Raw genomic sequence first — 22,393 nt, 5'->3', positions numbered from 1 at the left:
TCAATCCAGTTTTAATAAAGCAGTGCTTTAGAACCTGTTTCTACGAGTTAACATTGTATATTCCAGTAGACACTCACATATATGATTTTTAGTTATTTGGTTCAGCCAAATATATTACTTTTCATAAAAAAAAGCCATAAGCTTTTGTGTGGAGATTGATAATGCATTTATTTGCCTCGAACTGCAGCTGCTGTTTATCTTTGGGTAAAAGGGATATCTCCGCTTCTATTTTTATTCCTCTTAAAAAACAATAGTCCAATCTGGCTTGGCTAGGATTTACCAATTAATGAAGATATTCTTTAATAATGTGGGTGTTAATAAGCAGATGGCGCAGCCTACAGCATGTTTAGTGTTCGTGGAAGTTCAATAAAGTATTCTAGTAGAAATGTTCTGTATTTATCTAGATTTTGACTGACCCATAAAGTGCGGAACCCTAGCAATGATTTGATTATTTACTATGTAAGTATCCTGCAACTAAGGACACATGTAAGGGACTTCAGAACTTGAATTTTTTTTTTTTTTTTTTTTTTTTTAACTGGGGGTTTTGCCGGTCGACTGTCCAATTCAGAATACTGTAGCTTTAAGTTATTTCCCAGGAATTCATTTTACCAGTGTCATCAGTAGTCTAAATAAGAAGCTTTTTGTGGTGTCAAAGGACCACATATTGACGTAATTGCCATTATCACACTTAGGTCGCTGTTAACTAGGCTGTTCAGAATTCAGAGTGCTGTAAAAAAGCACATTAGCCATTGTGCTATTAGGGATAATCTGTAGATTGCCTTGGAAGTGTAGCACTTATATTCACACCATGCAGGACATGAATTTGGCAAAGAAAAAGGAAGGTATATGAGGTAAATACATGTAGATGCGACAAAATTGGACCACTTAAAGAAAAATTAAAGTGGTGCAGTTAGTACTTCACCTAACATTTTCAATCACGGCAGGTTAATTTGTCAGCTATGTTTTTCTCAACAACAGGAAACAAACTGGGAGGTGCAGATAGGTCTGGCTGAAGAGAAGGATTTTGTGGTTAGGTGGGGGAAATGTAAATCAATGATTTCTGTTTTAGCTGACAAAGTCTGCAGTCGAGACGCTTTCCTTTTTTTCCAGCAACTTTGGGAGCCACACTGTGTAGGTAACTGCCCACTATCACAGAGTAAACAAGCCCTTTAAAATAGCTACAGCAAATTTAAGGCAACACATCCGCCGTGTTGAGCTTGCTCCAGAATGTCTTTTTTATGACTTTCACAATTAGCAATCAGTAAACGCAGCGGGTTTGGATGTTTCCTCACTCTTGAATTGGACCACAAGAGCCTTTTCATCAAACATGTGTTTCCATTCCGTTGCCAAATTATTCCTCAGCAGTAGGGAGATCCCCACCCCTCTCAAACTACCTAAATCTTCCTGCGTGCTTTATTACTCTCCGATTTGCGACATTAATGCCCTGAGACAGGGATAAAAGAGTTAGTTTAGTCTTTGGGTTGTGTGGCAAACAATTGTAACTCAGGGTTATTTGGTGTGTGGCAGGCAGACTAAATAATTTCATGTGGCCAAATGGCCCATTGTATGTACTGTATAGTCAGTATTTTTCATTGTGGAACAATTTAATATAAAACTAGCCTTTATTTTTATCATTTAGAAAAAAAAATGATAGCTTATGGAAGAAACATATTTCCAAGCGTACACTTTGTATGTATATAAATTAGAGGTGTCTGTTTAAATAAACAGTGTAATATTACAGCCAGCGTAAATGTGAGCACCCTGTTTTAAATACATACAGTATGACATTCAAGACACAAGTATTAGTGCAAACCTGAATTTTACCTCAATTTAACAGGAGACATTTCGTTGGAAGTTAACCAAAACAACAAATAGCACCCGGTACAAGCATTGGTTGTGCCGATTCATATAAGTTTCATTATCAGAAAAGCAGACTTCATTTGTAATAGGATACCCCTGTGTGATGGTAAATATCGCTTGCAGAGCCAGGTGAAGCGTTGGGAAGGACATTAATACCATCTGGTGGATAGTTTACATATCTTAAGAGATTAACATTCAATTATGAAATTTCCAGAATCCCCTCAAACCATGTTTAACAGCAGATGACTGTCATTATCATCTGTTGTATCTAGCCATGTCTCTTTCAGAAGGAAGGTAGCTATTCACTGTAGGAGTTTAATGTTCAGCATTAACATCAGAAGCAGATGGAAGGCACTCTTTTTCAAGGAAATCATATCGTTAAACAATATGCTACAAACAAAAGATACTGAAGTCTGTAAATGTACCCCAAGCTGTAATCCTGTAAACCACTGACTGCTGTGTAATATTAAATCGGCAGTACTATTTAGACTACATTGATCAAGAGGTCGCTTTTGTACTTTTTTTTTTTTGGGTGTATGACTTTGATAGTGTATCAGGTGTGTTTCAATGACTGAGTTTGGTATTTTACTTTTGGACCTGATATGTGCAAGTCTTGTTAGATTGCTCTGCCAGGTTCAGCCTGCAAACTTGACAGCATTTAAACAATTAAAATAACTGTGAAGGGATCATGCTAAAATAACTATGTGTGGTATATAAACATAAATGCAAAAAATAACCAGTTGGCTGTAAATGTCAACTATAAATATCACAAATAGAACAGTATAGTAAGTTTTCTGATTGATTTGATACACCAAATAGGTTAATTTACATCTCCTCACACCTGAAAAAAATAACACTGATCTGTATTTATTTTGCATTTATATAGTAATTTATTCATTCATGTTAAGGAAAGTGATTGACATTTTGAAGTATTTCCTTCTGTTATGATGCACTGTGCCAATATCTACACTATGTAACACAGTGTTATGAGGAGTTAAAATGAAGTTTGCCAAGATACATGAAAAGCATCTAAATAGCCAGAATATATCTGCTATACAATTGTATATTCCTTTATGGTAGACGCTGTTCCCTCCAAAAGAAATCAGCTAGAAGTATGTGAAATATATTTGACAATACCTGAGCATTATAGGCACTAAGTTGCCTTCATCTGTCGGTGGGAATGTCTAATGTTTATTCATTAGACAATACTCATGCTTGCTGTGCCACAATACATTCAGATTTTTTGATAAACAAGATATGGATTCTCACTGTTGAGCTGCATCTGTGTTGTGAAACATTTTCAATTGAAGTGTCACATAAGTAAGCCTGCAAGGCCGAGCTTAAAATAAACACTTGTTACTGGGCACCAGTCATGACTGCCGAAAGTGTAGCCTGGCTCTCAGATACGTAGCCTGTAACAGCCTGCCAAGGAAATATAGCATCATTGCAAAGCTAAAAGTGAGCTCCTTCTGTCTGTCGCTCAGATGGCTTGCACCTCGTCTCTATTTTAAAACATGCAGGAGAATCATTTAGAGACAGTACAGTGAGATCTTAGATTTTGACTGCTCTTGGTTATAAAGGTCACTGTCCTTGGCAAAATAATTGCAAGGCAGACTAAGAGTGAGCAAAATGGAAAATTCTCAAAGTTATATATTTATATATATTTTTTGTTTGTTTCTCCAACCCACATCGTTGGCACTTTATCAAAAGTGGGAGGCAAGTAGAAATACTGTGACATGTGTTTCGCTTGGAAAGGATTGAAAACCAAGAGGAAGTTGACACTTAAAATATGAATTAATTTAAATACAAGGATTGGTCAGAATATGTATTTTGTTTTTTTAATGTGTTATTTATTAGAAAATTATTTATTTAGTAGTTATTATTTTTTATATAATTAGTATATATGCCGATACTCAGTAGGTTACACCGATTTCTTAATTTGTTTGTATTAACTATTACAACTATATATTAGTAGCTTTAATTAATCGGAACCCTGGATATATATATATATATATATATATATATATATATATATATATATATATATAATATACACACAGTATATATAATCAGTCCCTATAAATTCTGGCATGTGATTGGTTAAAACCTCATCACATGACCAAAAAAAATACCAACTATTGCCCCTGTGACGCAGCTTATGGTCAATAGTTTTATTTTTTTTTACAAACTCCCTCAAATTACGTCATCATGCTGAGCGTATATATATATATATATATACAGACTGGGAAATATTTTGTAATTTGGGTTATACAGTATTTCTCTAAAGTACAATGACTAAATAAATTAGAAAGAATGTGTCATTTCTTCTACAATTCTGACTCGCACATTCTTCTGTGACTTAGTGAGTAATAATAGTAATAAATACATGATAATCTATGAAGTGGTAAACTTTTAAAGAGCTGTTATGCAGTTTACAGGTCATGTGATTAGTTTATTATTACCTAGACACTGAAGAATGTTGTTTTCTACTAACTAGCAAAAACAGTTAATTTCCCGAAAACACATTTACATTTGAATGTAGCTTCTTTTCTTTCCCTGCTTGATTGTGATCCTAATAACCTGCTCGAGTTCCCTGAAGTCAAACTGTGATGCCTGTGTCTGTCTCTTAAATATATCCTTTGCTTTTGCAGAACTTCATTACCACTATGTGAATAATGCAATATGATAGGTGTCCCCAGAAATACATCTGTGTTGCTTGAAAAGAAAAAAAAAAGAAGCAATTTAGAAGCGGTGACATGCTGCTTAACAAATAATGATGGCCAGTCGGTCCTTAAAGAGCTGTATACCCAATCCTAATTAGGGCCACAGAGTATTCCAGAGGATGCAGAATGGTTCTCATAGCTATTTTGTTTTTTCATCAAGGTTTATTGCTTTGAGCCTGGAAGCAGTCTATCCACACTAGTCTGTTATTTACTAAATAATTATTTCCAATGCATAATAATAAAGAACGCTACACATTATTAGACATGCACACAATGACTACCACATGCAGGTAAAGTGCAGCCTGCAGCCAAACTCAATTGATTTATTTGGAGGCACATAGTAAACTTAAATACAATTTGCTTATAATTACAAAGAAATGCGGTTTGATAAACTAATGCATCCTGTGTTCGTAGCTAGGTTAATGTGAAGTGTAGTGATTATTTCAGTCTCTGTAGATTTGTTCAATTACTTGGGTTGCTTAAGGAAAAACAACAACATAGTATTTTAATATAAAAAAATCAGTAGGACTTGTTATTAAGACCATCTAAGATCCTTGGAATGTGCATATATTATGCATGTATTTATCTTTCTATTACTTGTTAGGTTACTGTTTAAGCATGTAGTTAATATAACAAACAAGCTAAGTTCTTTGTCTGACTGACTTTTTGGTTTGCTGTGTAATAATTTTACCAGTGTTTTATAATCTGTCAGAGGGCTGCTAACACAAAAGAAGCATTGTTATAGTCAGTATATGAACCATTAACTTGAATTACCACATCTGTGATTTTAATCTCGGCTACTGAAAGCTGGGATCAACAACGCAACTGGCGGCTCAGCACCTGCTGCTGTCTCTGCGAGTGTGCTTCCCCAGAACATTCAGCAGCATCATACTCAATACAGTCAGCCCCACTGACTCAGCCAAGAGGATCGGAAATATGACAAGCCAAAAGCAATGGGCCGTTCGTGGGTCATGGAGTCAACTTACAGGAATTTCTGGGGAAACTGCTAGAAAACAAAGGACAAATGTCACTCCAAATAGAGATGTTTAAATCAGAATCCTGCCCTTGGGGTGAAATTTAGTTCTGTTGGAGCTTGGATGTAATGTCTCCCTCTACAGAGCACAGCATTAATCACGGCCTGACAAGAGAACGTGTCCCGAACAAAACAGGCCCCGTTGGTCTTGTCATTGATTTTCACAATCTGTTAGGAGTACATTATTAACAGTAAAATTCACACTTGGGGACTCGGGCTTGCCCTCTTTATTTCAAAGCTGAGAGTAGGTATCTTAGAAACTGTTTGTTTCATCTGAAAGGTCTACAGGGGTACCTGTCCTCACTGGCTGCTTGACTATACTGTGTGAAATGCTGCTTCCCTTCCAAATTGCTGTTCATTTACCTCAGGTATTTGTGTAAATAACAATCTAAAGTCTAATACCTGGTTTTCTAAATTGATCAGCTTTACACACCTCACTCTAGGGAATTGCTTGGGAGAAGATATCTTTAAAATAACATGGATGACAGGTGTAGCACTGGCAGGTCTGTCTAATCTTTTTTTTTTTTTGTCCTCAAGGTCACAGACTAAAGAGTTTCATAATAGTTTCCTAAACCCTTTTTCAGCTTTATCTAAATTGTTCAGCATGCTTTATTCAGAGTAGAATCAATATTATTTAGGAGCGCCAGTCTGTTTTTATGGATTATGCAACCCAGACAAAAGAAGTACGAGTGTGCCATTGCTATAATATAAATGTATTTCAAAGATTTCTTTTGAGGTCTATTGACTGTGGAAAGCCAAACCCTCACCTTTTATTACACCTTTTATTTGGGGCACGCTTCCATGTATTAAAATGAAAAAAATAATCAGTGCATTAAATAATTTAGTTTGTCTCTTTAAAAAATAAAAATACATTATATTTTCATTTGCACTATTTAAAATTATATCATTGTTTAAATTAAAATGTAAATGATTTTTCTCAAATCAGTATAAAAAATCTTTATTTTTTCTTTATGCAAACCCAGAAGCAACATAATATAAATGTAATGTGAAACTCTATATCCCATTCTGTTATAATTTTTAAATAACATTTTGTTGAACATTTTAAAACTCTTAATGTATACTCTAAGGGACACCAGAAGTTGTCTTGCCAAGAATTTGAAAAAAAAAACAAACAAACATATATGCCGGATAAGTTACTGACCGAGAAAGAAAATGCGAATATGTCCGGTGATGCCAGCCAATACGTGAAACTATACAAAATTGTTGTTTTTTTGCTCAAGTAAACTTTCCTACAAAACGCACATTAGGTTCTGCATTGTTGTTCCTGCAGGGCTGCTTTGGGCATTTATGGTATTGAACATTATTCAACATCTGACATTGATTGCTAGTTTGTCTGGTCGCAACTGACAGGATACTACCCAGCACCCATTACCATCAGAAATCATTCCTAATAGCCTGGAGGGGACTGAGGAGCCACTGCTCCTTAAACTTTGTTTTAAGCTTCTAATAGTTGTTCTTTGTTGTGTCTGATAATATCTCTCAGGCTCTTTTTTTTTTTTTCTTGCACTCAAAATATCTTCCTGTTATTTGCCCCATAGCTCTAGTTCAATTAGTATAGACCGAGGCAGTCGCGAAAACATCAGATAACGTTCCCTGTTAGAGAAGCACTGCTTCTGGAATATACATCTCGTTGTGCAATGCTTGTACTCTGGACTTACTTTATTTACACCACTAGCTTACAGTTGAACTGTTTAGCCAGAACAGCTAAACTATGTGCATTTATTGTTCTTGTTTAATTGATTGTGTAACTGAAAAGGTTGTAGCCCAAGGGGAAAAAAACATGCTTTTTAATTTCTACAGTAAATACAGTTTAGCAAAATGTGTTATGTTACTTTGGGTGGTCTTTCCTTTCCGTCAGTTGGTATAGCATGTGGGAAGGCGTCTTTTTCTGTACTGCTGGAATGTAAAACATTCCCTTGGCTAAGTGTGACAAATGTCTGTATTGGGTGACATACGGAATGTATATAAAACACAAGAATGACATTTTATTTTTTATCCTGCAACATGGATATAGTGGAGGCGCCTGTATGTGTGTGTCAGGGTTGCATTTAGGCCCTACCTCAACAACCACTCATCCAGTTGTGACGATACTTGGCTAAGACATCCTTTAGCACATGTTACTGAGAGTATTAGAAGCTGGGGATATATATATATATATAATATATATATAATAAGATGGTGGCTGTCCTTTCTGAATGTCAGGGATTCACACAAGCTTATTGATTTTCTTAACCTTTCCACCAGTCTAGGCCTGTAGGGGGAGCCTTTGAAATGAATATAAGGTCATATTTTGGTCAAAGCCCAGGTTTACAGACTTGAAGATATTATATTTTATTATATTATGTTTTGTATATGCAGTTTTATTTTTAATTGAAAAATAAAATCTTTTTTTTTTTTATCTCATCTGTAAACCTATAATTAAATAGGGGGCTCTGTTATTCAAAACACATTGTAGGGATATTGCATAAAAAAAAATCAATACATCAGCCTCAGATATACCTGTTTCATAGGTAAGTAAACTCTGGTTAAAAATTCAGAAGATAAATAAATATATAAATGTGTGGTAGTTTTAATTTATATATTTATATTTATAGGATTTTAAATGCATATTATTCAATATACATTTTGCCTTGCAACTTTATTTTTTAATTTGGAATTTAAACCATAAAGGCCTGTTGTTTATTATTATTATTATTATTATTATTATTATTACCATAAATTAAAAAGAAAAAATCAGAATTGTACAATAACCCAAAGTACATCGACAGTACATACATTCAGCATAACAACAGTGGTTCATAGATAACTATTGCAGCGATCTCGGTTAACTCAGGCAGGCGCATCACACAGGGCGAGCCGGCTCCTTTGTACAGCGGTATTGGCGCTATGCTTTAGTGCAAGAGGTCCCGGGTTCGCGCCCGCCCTCCGCCTGTGTGTGGATTGCCTCGCCCTGTGTGAGGCGCCTGCCTGCATTAACCGAGATCTAGTTAAACTAAAATAACATTGTCAAATGGTTTTGAATTAGAAATTTCTGTGTATTCAACATTGAGTCAGAATGTTTTTCAAAGAATTTGACTGTTTAAGTATTATTGCTACTTATTAGCAATGGATCTTCAAAAACCTTGATTAGGTCGATCCCATTTAACAAATTACCTTTGCTAAAGCTACACACGTCTTTAAACAGGATAATCCCAGCTAGTCTGGAAGTTCAGTATGCCTTTGTGGCACTAAGTAGCTTCTCAAGTCAAGAAACGGTTTAGTAGATATCTCTGGAAGAGACTGATGTCTAACAAGGAGATTTACTTTACTGGCAAGGGCTATTGTCTAAGAATGATCTTCTCACAGCACATTCATGTATTATCTTAACTACTTAGTTGCATATTGATATAAAACATGTTTATAACAGGGTAAGAATGTTAGCCTCAGCAATTAAACATACTTGATTATTGGATGCAGATTTACATGGAAATCTTGATCAGAGTTTTAATTCCTATTTTGCAGCACTGGTTGGAAACTATACCCCCAAATTGTCTTTTCAGAGTGCCCAGACAGCCACCTTTCAGGATTAGCACGAGTGTTGTATTTCCTGAATGAAAAACAACTATAATTAGGGGTCTACCTAAATCGCGATTTCGCGGAAATCGGGAAATTGAGGGGTCACCGCGAAATTCACCTCTTTTAGGGGCCAATGCATACCGGACAAGTACGGGGGAAAAAAAAAAAAGAAACCTTGTTTAAATGAACTACTGCAAACTACGTATCTTGCTTCTGTAGATAGGCTTTTTTAATTCCTTTACCTTCCTGTGTGCATTACACTTAGGCAAAATAAATAAATAAAAATACTCCAAAGCAGTTAACGCTCTTCTTTACTGTTCAAATGACAATGATGTTTTAATCAGCCTATCAGTGCATCTGTACTGGCTTTTCTGTGACCTATACTGTACAGTAAGGGGTGGGACAAAGTCAGTGCTGCATTGTTTTGATTCATGTTGCTAAAATCTAGTTGTTAGCATTGGAGGTAAAACACCAGAAATGGATAACAAAGCAAAAAAAGCAAAGTATATTTCGGCTGATGAGCGTGTCAAGATATTCCCCAAAGAAACTGTACATGCAGATGGAGGTAGTTGTTTTGCACATCTTGTAATGTGTCTTTGGAGAAAATACGATTGATCGCTATTTAGCTTCAGAATCAGAATTACACATTAAATAAAAGGCTACTACAGAAGCTGCTGAACAGAACATAAAATAAACATATTTCAGAAAACAAACTGGAAAGTCAGCGCAGACAAAACGCATTCCTGTTGGTTGTAGCCAAGTTCAATCAGTACTACAGGTATGATCTAGCACAGCCACCTCGCTTCAAACAGCCTGCTGCTTACTTTTTAAACGAAGTTAGAATTTTAGACCCGAATAGGCAGGTTTTCTTTGTTTTGACTCGGTACTAATACAATAAATTATTGGATGGGACAAATAACATGACAACGAACGTGCTGCATATATTGCCTTTATTAAAGTATGCCAGATGCCCTTGGGTAACTGAGTTTTGGGACTGTTTCTAATCGATTTCCACATCTGTATAATTTGGCAAAGCTTTGCCTTACACTTCCAACCAATTCAGTGGATGCAGAACGTCCAGTCTGGGCAAGTCCACACCAGACAGAGAATGTCGGCAGCAACTGCTGGGGGATGTTGCATGCTTGCCTTTAACAAATGACAGCACTCTGTTTTAGTAAGGAAGCAAGTGCCACTATTTTTAGGCTTTTATAGTGCTATGAAATATTGTCTACTTGGGTTTATTTAATGTTTAGACAGGTCTGCAAAATCCTAATTTTATTCCATAACCTACCCGCAAAAAATACGTAGATTTACCGCGATTTAAGTAGACCCGTAATTATAATAAATGTGAAAATGACCAATGTATTCTTGGATAAAATATCCAATTCTGAGTTATCACAGACAGCAGAAGTGAAGTTGGCAGATCTGCCCGTGTCTATGAATTAATTAAAATTGTTTTTGGAGTTATCATAGAGAAACATACTGTCTTAAACATACACAGGGCTTGGTGGTAGTGATTGCTATATCTGCTGCCCTGCTATGGGTGGCAGGAGATAACAACTCTGCAAGCAGTCCGTTTACATTGGACCTTTTATCACCTCATGATTACAATTCTTGAAAAGACCCATGGATGAGGGAAGAACGCTAAACAACATGAAAGGACAGGCATTTTGCATGACTATCATTGTAACAGAATTATTTTTTTTTAAAACTAAAATGTCCCCTTTCTCTAACCTTATAAAATATTAAGCCAGGAATTTGAAACTGGTTTGGAAATAACATTATGCAAGAGGAAAGGAAATAAAAAATCACAGACAGACAAATAGTTTTGTATTTGATTTGCACAGAATTTAAACACCTTATACTTAAAGTGCAAGCCTTTCAAATGCTTTCTGACTTCCAGATGGATTTTTTTTGTAGTCATATCTCATAACACTTAATTTAATTAGGCAAATGTTTTGCTTTTATCTAAAAAAATATGTAGTCAGTACAGGCTCTTTTTTCAGTCAGTTACTGAAGTATAACAATCAGTCCTAACATCTTCCTGTCCTTTAACAAAAGACAAGATAGTATGTCTTATTACAGTGCATATTTGAATCATATAATGACTGCTTTTCATCACTGTCAACAAATGAAGTCAGTTGCAGCAGAACTCTATCCCAGTACCCCTTTTCTTAAGCTTAACAGGCGTGCTAAATGAAGCAATTCAAAGACATTCACATCACAATAATTCTGATAATGTTGGTCTTTAGCACGTGTTAATGGACATGTAACGATGCCGACTGAGCCCTAGCATCTGAGAGACTGCAGCATCAGATGCATGAAACAGTATCTCATTTAACTTGGTTTAGGGGACGATGTTTTTCCTCGTTGCTATACCTAACTTTTGACCTAAAATAGCATTGTTGTTTCTGTATGTGTGCCAATAAAGTTTTATGCTGACAAAGGGATGGTATTATTTTTTAAGCCAAGGCAGTGTAGCTGAATAATAAGTTTTTGTTTCATTCTATGGCCAGGAATAGGGGGTGACTGTTCAATGACACATTGGATGGACTTGTTGAAATGTCTTTTAAGTGACTTCACTGGAAGACGGAAATATTTGTAACTGTAGTGTCTATTTTTACATGTTGTAAATACAATTCTGACTTTTAAAATAGGGTGCTGTAACCACTATATTTCAAAACCTCTCTATTTGTATCTGTGTTGTGGTCCAACTTTGATATGAAGGTTATTATATATATATATATAGAATTAACAAATTTTGCTTCATATAGTTGAGTGAAACCTGCTCAATAACGTTACGTTAATATATTGAATTACATATCGCTTTGTAGTTTTCCATATACTTAACGAAAAACTGACAAAATTGAAAAATGTGACATTTCAAAATCTAACATCAAATACTGTACTACTATTAGGGTTTTCCGTAGACTTTTGCAATATCACTTTGTAGTTTCTTTGATTACATGATGGTAAATAAAAGATTTAAATTATGTTCATATATATTTTTTTTTAATTGTGTCAATCCTAAAATTTTAGGTGATGCAAAATATCCCTTAGAGAAACTTTACATTTTTAGTAAATGCCATTTGATGCCACCACATCTGGGTGATTCTGGTCATTTTTTCTTTTTTTAAACATGTTATGGGCAATTGGGCCTCAGCTGATAAGTTGTTAAAAATAAAAAAAAATCTCTTGAGTGAACCAAAATTATAATTGTCTGTACTTTTATATATTTACTTTCGTAGCAGTCTTTTAGAAATAGCAACAAATAAAACGGTTCTTCACCAAAGTAAATGTTTTACTATATATACAATATACCGCCTTTCAGTTGTGTGATAGATTACTGTAATTCATCTCTCTGTGTTATTATTTCTGAACAGGGGCCTAGATGTGTTTTATTTATTTTCTGCAGTGGCTCTGTCACAAACTTACACTTAGTGTTCTGTGGTGCTCTGCTTCTTGGTATGTGCTACCACACGTCACCTTAAAGGTGGGGCACAATGATTTTTCATTTTTTTTAGAATTCACTTGAATAGTACTGTTGGTAGGTCAATAAAAAATATCTGTGTAGTTTTAATGTATATGTTTGTTCTTTGTGTCTCGAAACAAAGACGGTAGAGTCTGTATTATTTTTTGTTTATTTGTTTATGTTTAAAGGATGTCAGTCGACCAAGTGACTAAGAACCTTTGCAGTGAGGCATAGCCTACATAGACAGTGAAGGTTATCAGGTTGTGTGTGTGTGTGTGTGTGACACTGTGTAATTGACTGCACTATTATGTAAAGGCTGCTGTTACCTCAAGTAAATACTATCACTACTGAACATCTTATTATATATATATATAAAAATGTAACAATAACTAAAACTTTCAGTGTACTTCAGGGTCTATGTCTTGTTTTTACTGTGAACCTGAACAATTGCTCAATTTTTTTGCAATCTGCCTCCTTGTTGTTTTGTATACTTCCTATCAGTCACTATGTTCTGCCCAGTTAAATACCTGTGCGGGAGATAATTGGAGGTCCCTCACCTGTATTGAGGGTGGCGTAGTTGAAACATATAATTGATAATTGAACCTCTTATTTGAGTAATAACTAAATTCCAGTAACACGCTACAGCAGGGAGGCATAGATGCAAAAATCAAGTGATATTCTTCAAAATAAATTCACCGTCTGAATAAGGATGCTTGGCACAAGCTTTTCTAAAAGCAGGTGTGAAAATACTGCCAAGAATCAAAAAACTTGAAACTGACACACAAAAAAAAAACTGTCATGTGCTACTCCATCAACAGATTACAACAAACCATGGAAGAGAGAGAAGTGCAAACGTAGGCAAGCTTTTTGTTTAACATTGCGAAGCCAATATAAATGCTAAAACATCCCAACCGGTACATCGCTTTCACGTCTGTCCACCATGTACTGTATTTGTTTACAACAGTGAATGTCCTGGTGTGACGTCACCCATGCATGCTCTTCCGTGTAGAGATCTTGAAGATTTTTGAAAATGGTCTAACCACAAATTTGCCTTTTTTTCCACTTTTTAAGTAACGCATGTGAATGAAACTTTCAGGACATGTATAGAAAGTTTAGCTGCACACCCCACCTTTAAAATGAATCATCCTGTTGAATAATGTTTCCCAATCATAGTGAATTAATGATGTCCTGGTTCTTGGTATATGGACAGTGCAAGCTCTTCATTCTCACAGCTGCCAGTTTTATTCTGTTTTAATGAGAGGTACACATTTACACAGCAACCCACTGAAACTATTTACTAACAGCATTCCAAATGGTGGCTTATTTTAGAGAGGAGTTTTAAATACATCATGTAATACACAGATTCTACTTGCGCTATTGAAAAGGCCAGTCTTTGGAAACTGGTCTCCGGTTAAAGCATATGCTCACAGTTACGTTGTGTGCATCGGCTGAAAGAAAGCAACACAGATGCATTCTGCAGAAATCAAGGTGAGCTTTAGGGAACTTGTCAGACCGACAAGGTTTACGATTTCTGATGCGTTCTGACTAATTCAGTACTTCTGCAGAATATTTCTTAACATTTCTTTTTTTTATGTTACAAAGATAGTTAGATTAAAGTAATGGGTTTTGGCGGTGGCTGCTACAGTATTCAAAATCAATAATAACAAATTCTCATCCGGTCACTTGAATGATTTTATGATAGTGATTTCTTCCATGATCCATCACGTATCGACATGAGAGCGATACAATGCCTGTTTCAATCTGTTGACGTGTGTGTGTGTTTAATGTGTGGTAAATCCTCTTCTGCGAATAGCTGTTTACAAGATTATTCGTCTTATTTGATCGATGTCAGGATAGTTCTGCATTGAGTTTTGATAAATGTTTTGCACAGAACAACCAATCTCTTTAAATTAAGTATGACAGATATATTAAATGGTTTACATGGCTTAATTAGAACGGCCTGTTGCACTTCATCTTCAGCGTCTCATTGTTTGTGTATAAAGGAAAACTAGCTGCATTTGTTGTATCTAATAAGTTTAATTAGATTGACATTTCTAAATGCCACACCTGAGTAACCACTCATTTAAAAAAAACAAACAAAAAACAGTGATTGTGAAAATATAGCTCATAATTAAGCCTGAAGTACATGAAAAAGCTTTTTTCTTTTCCATTATATATTTCTAAATATTAAGAATAATTACAATAAGGCTGTGTCAATGCCTAATTTTTACTATCGATATAGAAGTTCTCCAAAAGACGATGCATCGATTAATCTATGTTATGATAGGGTGGAGCTGTGGATTACTGTGTAACATTGCAAGTAACGCTTTAAAAACTATTATGCATATTAAATTGATTATATCACTTTAGTAATTAAATATGTTAAATTTTTGTCTTATTCGTGTTGATTTGTACCAGTTGGGGGGTCAAAGCAAAATAACAGTTAAAATGTGTTTAACTCCATAACCAGTCAGTAACAACCAATCAAGAGAAAGACTACGCAGGATATTTTAATAAAACACAAACAATAACAGCAGTGCGTTTCTAAAACACAGGTGTAAAAGACAACATTTCCCTCTTTCATCCCTATCCAATAACTTTGTTTATATTACGAAGTAGTTTTATGCAATGCAAAGTGTAAAAATGGTTCCACTGCTCCCTGCATCCTCTTGAAAAAAAAAAAAATCTGCAGAGGTCCCCATGTAGTGTACCAGCAGAACAGGGTTAGCTGTCAGAACAGAGTGCAGACCAGCAAACGTTTACGTGAGGATCATCTAAAACGTGACCATTTCAATGGAAGCTCCTGAGAATTATTAAGACTTTGATTAGGAAAGAGCACGAGTAATTGACTTGGGTGCTAAAAGAAAAAAAAAATGTAAATAGTTATGATGTTGACAGCTACCCGCAGACATGTTCTACTACACTGATTTTTACGTCGTGAACGGGAGGGATTTTCAAAATAAATCGTTTTATGTCTATTTCTACTACTGGTACCGTTATTTATACAGTGTTCTGTTTTGCATGTTAACTTCGTTATTCTGAAATAGTTACACTGGAAAAATAATATAACTGTTGATGCAATATGTAAAGACGCAGATGTTATGGTTTAAAAATCAAAGATTTTTAGATGGTATGCTTTTTACTAATGCACATTTTTAAAGGCTAGCGTGACCTCTGCATCTCATTAAATGGTCACGCAAATTAGTTGTGTTACCGAGTATCCGAAACATTACTTTCTTTACTTTTCTTTCTTGCCGTCTTACTAATTGTCAAATAGTAAATATAATTGTCAAACATCGAAAGACATTGTAGCTCGGTCGATAGAGTATTTGTAATTCTAGCACAACACTCTTAACTTGCTCTGTTACTTTGAAGACTCCTGCACAGATCCAATCCCATCAGTAAACACTCACAGGGGGCGGGGCAGGGGGGGAGAATGTCAGCTCAATGCAGATGAGCATGCAGATTCATAGTCAGACCTGAGGGATGCAGAGAAGTTCTGTGCTCAATGAAAGAAATAACTGCCGATTCGAAATTTTAATAAAAAAATAAGTTTTCCTTTTTTAAAACCCTTATACAAAAACGATGTACTGGCTTAACTATCAATAGTTGTCTCAGCCTTAAATTAAAGTAAATCGTAGTTATAGATATTAATGTAACTGAAGTTTCTATAAGCATATTTACTGTATTATGTTTTAGTTCTCGCTTCCTTGAATGGTATGTGATCAGTGTGCATAGCAATGTAGAATGAATAGGGGTGTATTTGCATGTCATTAAAAGCTTCATATAGTAGATGTTTAGCATAACACTCCAACATATCTTTTTATAGTTCTTTTTCAAGCTTAACAACAGCTGAATTGGTCTCATCTGTTGAATGGCCCAGCAGCATAAATGTGTCCCAATAGCTTGCCTGTAACAATAGATAAATGCTATTGTATGGTATACTTCACATAAAATAGGTTTAAACCCCTAATTGTTTTTCGTATTTATTTTGCATAGTAATTCTGCTTTCCTTTTTAGGTAAACAGCGATTGCAAACAAATAAATAAAATAATAAATTTGTTTGATTTAGTACAACAAAATGCAGCACAGTGTTTTGCATAATCAAACACATTGTTTTAATTATATGTCATAGATTCTTACATATAAATGAAACATACTTGTATGCTAAAATTATATATATATATATATATATATATATATATATATATATATAATATAAATGCATTGTATCAGTTGAATATGATTTGCAAATTTACTAAATCTCAAGGACTAATATAAAAGTTATTTAACTGTAATTGATTGACAGGTATTCTCTCTTTAGAGCTGCCTATGCAATGTAGTCCTTTTTTTAACCTCCTTATTTATCTGCTTGTATTAATGTCAGACCATTATTAATTCCTGAGCTGGGATAAACTGGGTGAAGGCACCATTTAAATTTGTGTTAAAATTACCCTTATCTTTCAGGACCTGAAAGGAATCATTTGTGTTATCTGTAAATGGAAATGTCATTTCAAAATTTAATTTACAATAATCCACTTCACTTCTACTGAAACATCAGGATTATTGCTAAAATTGTATAACACCCATATTAAAACTTTGTAACCTTTACAAATCATTCCTGTTATAGGCAATATTGATAGACAGGTCTAGTCCTCGATTTAACAGAATTTATACTGCACGGTCTAACCTATTCCCAGGAATTTAACAAAATATTTTTGCCTGTCTTCAAAATGACATTTTTACCACATAACCTGCTTTTTCTCATCTCATTAAGAATGTATATACATATCCATTGCTTGTATTAAAAGATATACAAAATGTCAGGTACTTGGGGGTACGGGACGGGACACGTCTGATTTACTCACCATACATTTTTAATGTTGGCTTTCTTTGACTTTGAACCCTTGGCTGACCTAAACTGATTTATGGAATAAGTCCTAATAAGTTCAGGACTGAGCTAGGACTTGCATTCATAAAAAAGCTAAATATTTGCAAGTGGGACTTCGTCTAAGAAAGTTAGTTCAGAGCTTCATTTTATGTCAGGTTTATGGTGTGAGTCTGTTCAGTTTATATTCACTCACTCAAAGTAAAGAATAATTTTCATAAATAAATACCGGGATATACTGTAGGTTTATGTGTAAAACAAAGTACTAAATGCTCTTGAATCAGTCTAACGATCTGACTGTCTCTTTACTGTATGTCCCTTTTTACCGATTTTCACAGGTAAAAATTAGCCACATACTGTATTCAAGGATAGAATCTCGTCATAAAAGATAAGCAAGTCACATGTTTTTTTATTTTTATTTTAGGTTTTATCAACCAAAATACTGTCCAGGTTTTATGCATGCATGCATGCATTGTAATTTTTTCACCACTTTTCACACTGAATTTTGCCCTCTCAAGCATGAAGCTAAGTAATTTCTAAAGGTAACAATTGGTTTTATCAATATTTAAGTATTTAATTATTCTGAGGAAAGGGAGAGATGTGACAATCCTTTCCTGTTTGTCTTGGAAGAATCTTTATTATTGTAATAAATGGCAAACAACCTTTTAAAACAAAAAAAGGTTCATACAGTAGTGAAGTAAAAGTTTTAGAACCTATTGCTCTGGTCTTTTGGAGTGGGTAGATCCTGTACTGTCCAACTGTTTCATAACCTGTTTCAAGAATATCCCTTGTTCATGCTTTCATTTTGGAAGGCTACTGGAAGTGTCAGTTAAGCGTTTGTATTTAGTGCTTGTTCAGCTTGCAGTATATTTATTTAGCTTCAATTTTCCCTGTTTTCTTTTGAAAGCTTAATTAATGTAGTCTTCCAAAAACCTCTCTTTAACCTTTACCCACCCCTTATTGATGGCTGAATGTATGACAGATCGGGGGTCATTATTGTTTCATTTAGTAGCCATATGTTTGGTCCAAGAGGAAATGTGCGTATCGATTAATTGAATGGCTAGTAGCAATGATTTATGCATTTTGAGCAGTGAGCGAAATATATTTTGTTGTTTTAAATGTAGTCACTTTTTATGTTGCACTAAATTGGATATATGTTAAAGAATCAGCAGAAAAAAAATATAATGCTAATTTGATGTTTGTGTCAAACTGCAAGTTTCTGGTATCGAATCTAATGATTATAAGCAGTAAGATTTTTACCAGTATTCTTTTTAAAGGTGTCAAGAAGAATACTGGTTGCGTAAACTTTAACATGGCCACCCAGTTTGGATTCTTTCTCTACTAAAAATGGAATGGCTATAACAGTGTACCACTTACCTAAATTCTCCAGATTGGTGACGACCTTTGGTCCTGGTCATGTGTTGTACTCAAGACTGGATCAGTTTGTCAGCTGCAAGTGAGGCTTAGCCTCCTCTACTATACCATTCTGTTCTCTATGCCTATGCCAAGTGAAGAAAGGCCATATAACATGTCGGTGGTAAAAAGCATAGCAAGTCAACTGCCTGCAGTTCAGTGCTGTATCTGTCCCCACAGAACAGGCACATCTGATCACTGCAGCTGCCATTTGTGGAAGTAAAAAATTAATTCTCTGCGAGCTGCTCACATTTTTTAAGCTTTTAAAAAGCTGTGGAAATGACATGCCATCCTACAGGAAAATAGATCTTCTTAAAGCCTTGTCAGGGCTGTCATTATATAATGTGCCTCAGCTGCAAGTCAGGGTCCTTGGCGGGTTGCTATTAGAGTGACAGGGTGTGTAGGAGAAGTCATGCTGAGATTTAGCAGAAATGGGGGCACTTTCCCCTCTCTCTAATCTGCATATTCCCCTCAGATGTCTTTAAAAAAACACGTTTTGGGATATGACTGTCAGGAATGTATGTTTATTTGAAGTTAATTCAGGTGGAAATAATTTTTGTTTGGAATGTCCCTATACTATATGGCTGATATTGAAGATACGCATTTCAGAGCTCTCTCTATTAACCTCCTAAATATGAAGCGGTACACACATTTAGGGAAGTATTTTAGTGGAATAGTACAAAATGTAATAGTGCTACACAATACAGGCATGGATGCAAAACTACAATGCATACGTCATAATTTTGCAGACAGCTTGAAATTGTTTCACCTTAACTTTTAGCCTGATAAATCCTATAAAAAAATGTAAAACACGTGAAAGAAAAACGTTTAGATGATCACCAGGAGCTATGTTGGCTTACAAAAATAAAAACTATCCAACTGAGAAGGAGGGCCTAACAATGTTTAATGAGGAAAATGGCAGTCAGGCAGACTGCCTAAGACTTTGCCTTTGGTGTCTAAAACGATCAGCATGTTAAACATTCTCAGCATGATACAAAGATATTACAGCTTGTAACGGTTAACATTGATTTACAGAACACCCATCTTCATGAAAAGGGTTTTTTTTTAGGGGGGCACCAACTGTTTCCTTGCCACAGTTGTACATAGTGGTGCTGTATGTATTTTGCTGGACTGTTTAGCACTTGCATGAGAGAGAATTAGTGCAGCAGTGCTGAGTGAAATTAAACCAAGGACTAATGTAGCCAGGAGGAAGTGACCCTGGTAGTTTTTGAAGATTTAACAGGGTCAAAAAGAAGAGAAGGTAAAAACTAGTGAAAGGAATAAAGCCCAAAGCCATCAACGAAGTCCTGAGGTCTTTCTTTCTTTTCCCAAGTAGGAAATGCTCAGAATAGGAGACCAAGTCCTTACCAAATGTACTGTTGTAGAACAAATCCTTATCAAATGTACTGTATTATTATTATTATTATTATTATTATTATTATGCTTCCATGCCCATGGCTGGGAAGCCTATTGTTGTTGTTAAGATTATTATTATTTTTTTCTTTCCGCCAACAAAACCTTAAAAGTTGTATAAAATGAAAACCGTTGTACAAAAACAATAGAAATTTCACAGAGTTGTAGACGCCAATGGGAACTAATGTCCACAGCTGAATGAAGGCGATTGGTCACATGGTTTGGCAGCCATATTGGATTTTACGACAAATTTGGACAATTTACAAACATCTTCTTGTCGGAAACCACTTATCATAGAGTTCTGAAACTTGGTACACATGGCTAGGGATTGTCCAAGATGTATAGTGCTTGAAATGAAGCTGATTGGTTCAGTGGTGTGGTGGCCATGTTGGATAACCTAATTAACACACAAATGTCTTCTCCAAAACTACTAATCTGATCGAAGCAAAACTGGGCATACGTGATCCAAGTATGGTTTTCTTTAAAGTTTGCCTAAATGAAGTTGCTACAGTAAAAAACATAACTGCCGTGGGCCAATCAAATTTCAGCATTGCTCTAGTTGCATATATTGCGCATAAAATGAACACTGTTGAACAAAAACTCTTGAAACTTCACAGAATAGTGTCTACAACTGAGTGAATAGCAACCAATGGATGGCAACCAATCAAAATACTTAAATTTCACAATAACTCCTTGGAAGCCGTAAAGTTTGCAACTTCTTCTTCTTCTTCTTCTTCTTCTTCTTCTTATTGTTTATTTGTTTTACAAAAGGTGCAATTGAGTCTGTAGTTTGTAACTTTTATTAAAATGCCTTAAAAAAATGTAATCCCTTCAAATTTTATGGCCCTCTTAAATTATTAGGGTTTTTTAAGGCTTATTCTTACCTGCTGTTACATTCTCTCTATACATGTATAATACAAAAAGAGTGGTTCCTGCAGTGTTTCTGTTCTTTTCATTATAACCCGACTACATGTGTCTAGTGACTAAACCGCACAGCTGAGACAGAGGATTTGATGTATAGAGAATGTGTAGGGTTGTGATCTCCAATTTTCTGTTTAGATTCATAATACATGTACAGTATATAGGCCTATATGTCCCATGTTGTTTCAAATCTTGCTCCAGCTTGATGCATCACTTCACAAAGCACAATCAGTTGATTTTATTGTGCTTTCCATGTATGAATTAGTGAGTATACTGCTGGTTAGAAACTGATTTTAAACAGGTTCTCTGATTTTAGATGTTTAATGCAGTTTTTTTTTTTTCAAAGAATTTGTGCATTGTAAATGTTGCATTCAACTTTAGTAGTGTGCGATACTTTCCTAGACATGCCATACTTAAAGGTTTGCTTTAAGAGTATGGTTCATAAATTCAACTTTTCATTCAAAAATAATTATAGTGGGATGCAGACTTATAAATCAACAACTGAAATACCAAAAAAATTAAAACATGGTGCACCAGCTTGTGCTACTTCAAGGGCTAGACGGTGTCCTTTTCATTGTTAGAAGCCACTGACGTGTACCGTGAAAATAGGGAAACAGAAAGTAGAGTGGCTTGTTTGTCTGAAGCTATGACTCATTTAGTGGCATTTTTGGCATGCCGTCTTTTTCAACATTTGACAGACATTTAAAACCTTTTGAACAGATCTAAACTAAAAAGTTTCTCGAGTGATGTGTTAGACAGTCAAATCTTTACTCATAATTTTTTTCCTAAAAAAAAAAAAATACATCTGTCTGTAATGGGGACTTACAAGCTGTTGTCTGCATTCCCCTTGTCTCTCCCTAGTAAGGTAAGTGTTTGGTTGGGTAAGGTGTTGGGTGCAGTCAGTTTAAACAGTTGGGAAAACAAGGCAGTTAAAGGAGTGACAAATATCTGCCTAAATACACAGGTAGGGATTGTGTTTCAACCAAAGCTTCTTCAGCAGCTGCCTTATCTAATCAGTACACTGCCTGCAATTCTTTGGCAGCTCTAAAAGGAATTAAAAGCCTCGCAATAGATGTTGGTTTGAAGGGAGGGGC

General features: G+C 35.2%; 1 protein-coding gene across 19 annotated transcripts in view; it reads left to right on the top strand.

Annotated features, from left to right (window-relative positions):
• LOC117416994 (adhesion G protein-coupled receptor L2-like) overlaps positions 1-22,393 on the top strand; it is a 118,580-nt gene that overhangs the window by 4,070 nt on the left and 92,117 nt on the right. The gene's annotated exons all lie outside the window — the stretch shown is intronic.

This window comes from Acipenser ruthenus, chromosome 12 (assembly GCF_902713425.1).
Source record: "Acipenser ruthenus chromosome 12, fAciRut3.2 maternal haplotype, whole genome shotgun sequence".
Classification (NCBI taxonomy): domain Eukaryota; kingdom Metazoa; phylum Chordata; class Actinopteri; order Acipenseriformes; family Acipenseridae; genus Acipenser; species Acipenser ruthenus.
This window is presented reverse-complemented; position numbering and strand designations above follow the sequence as displayed.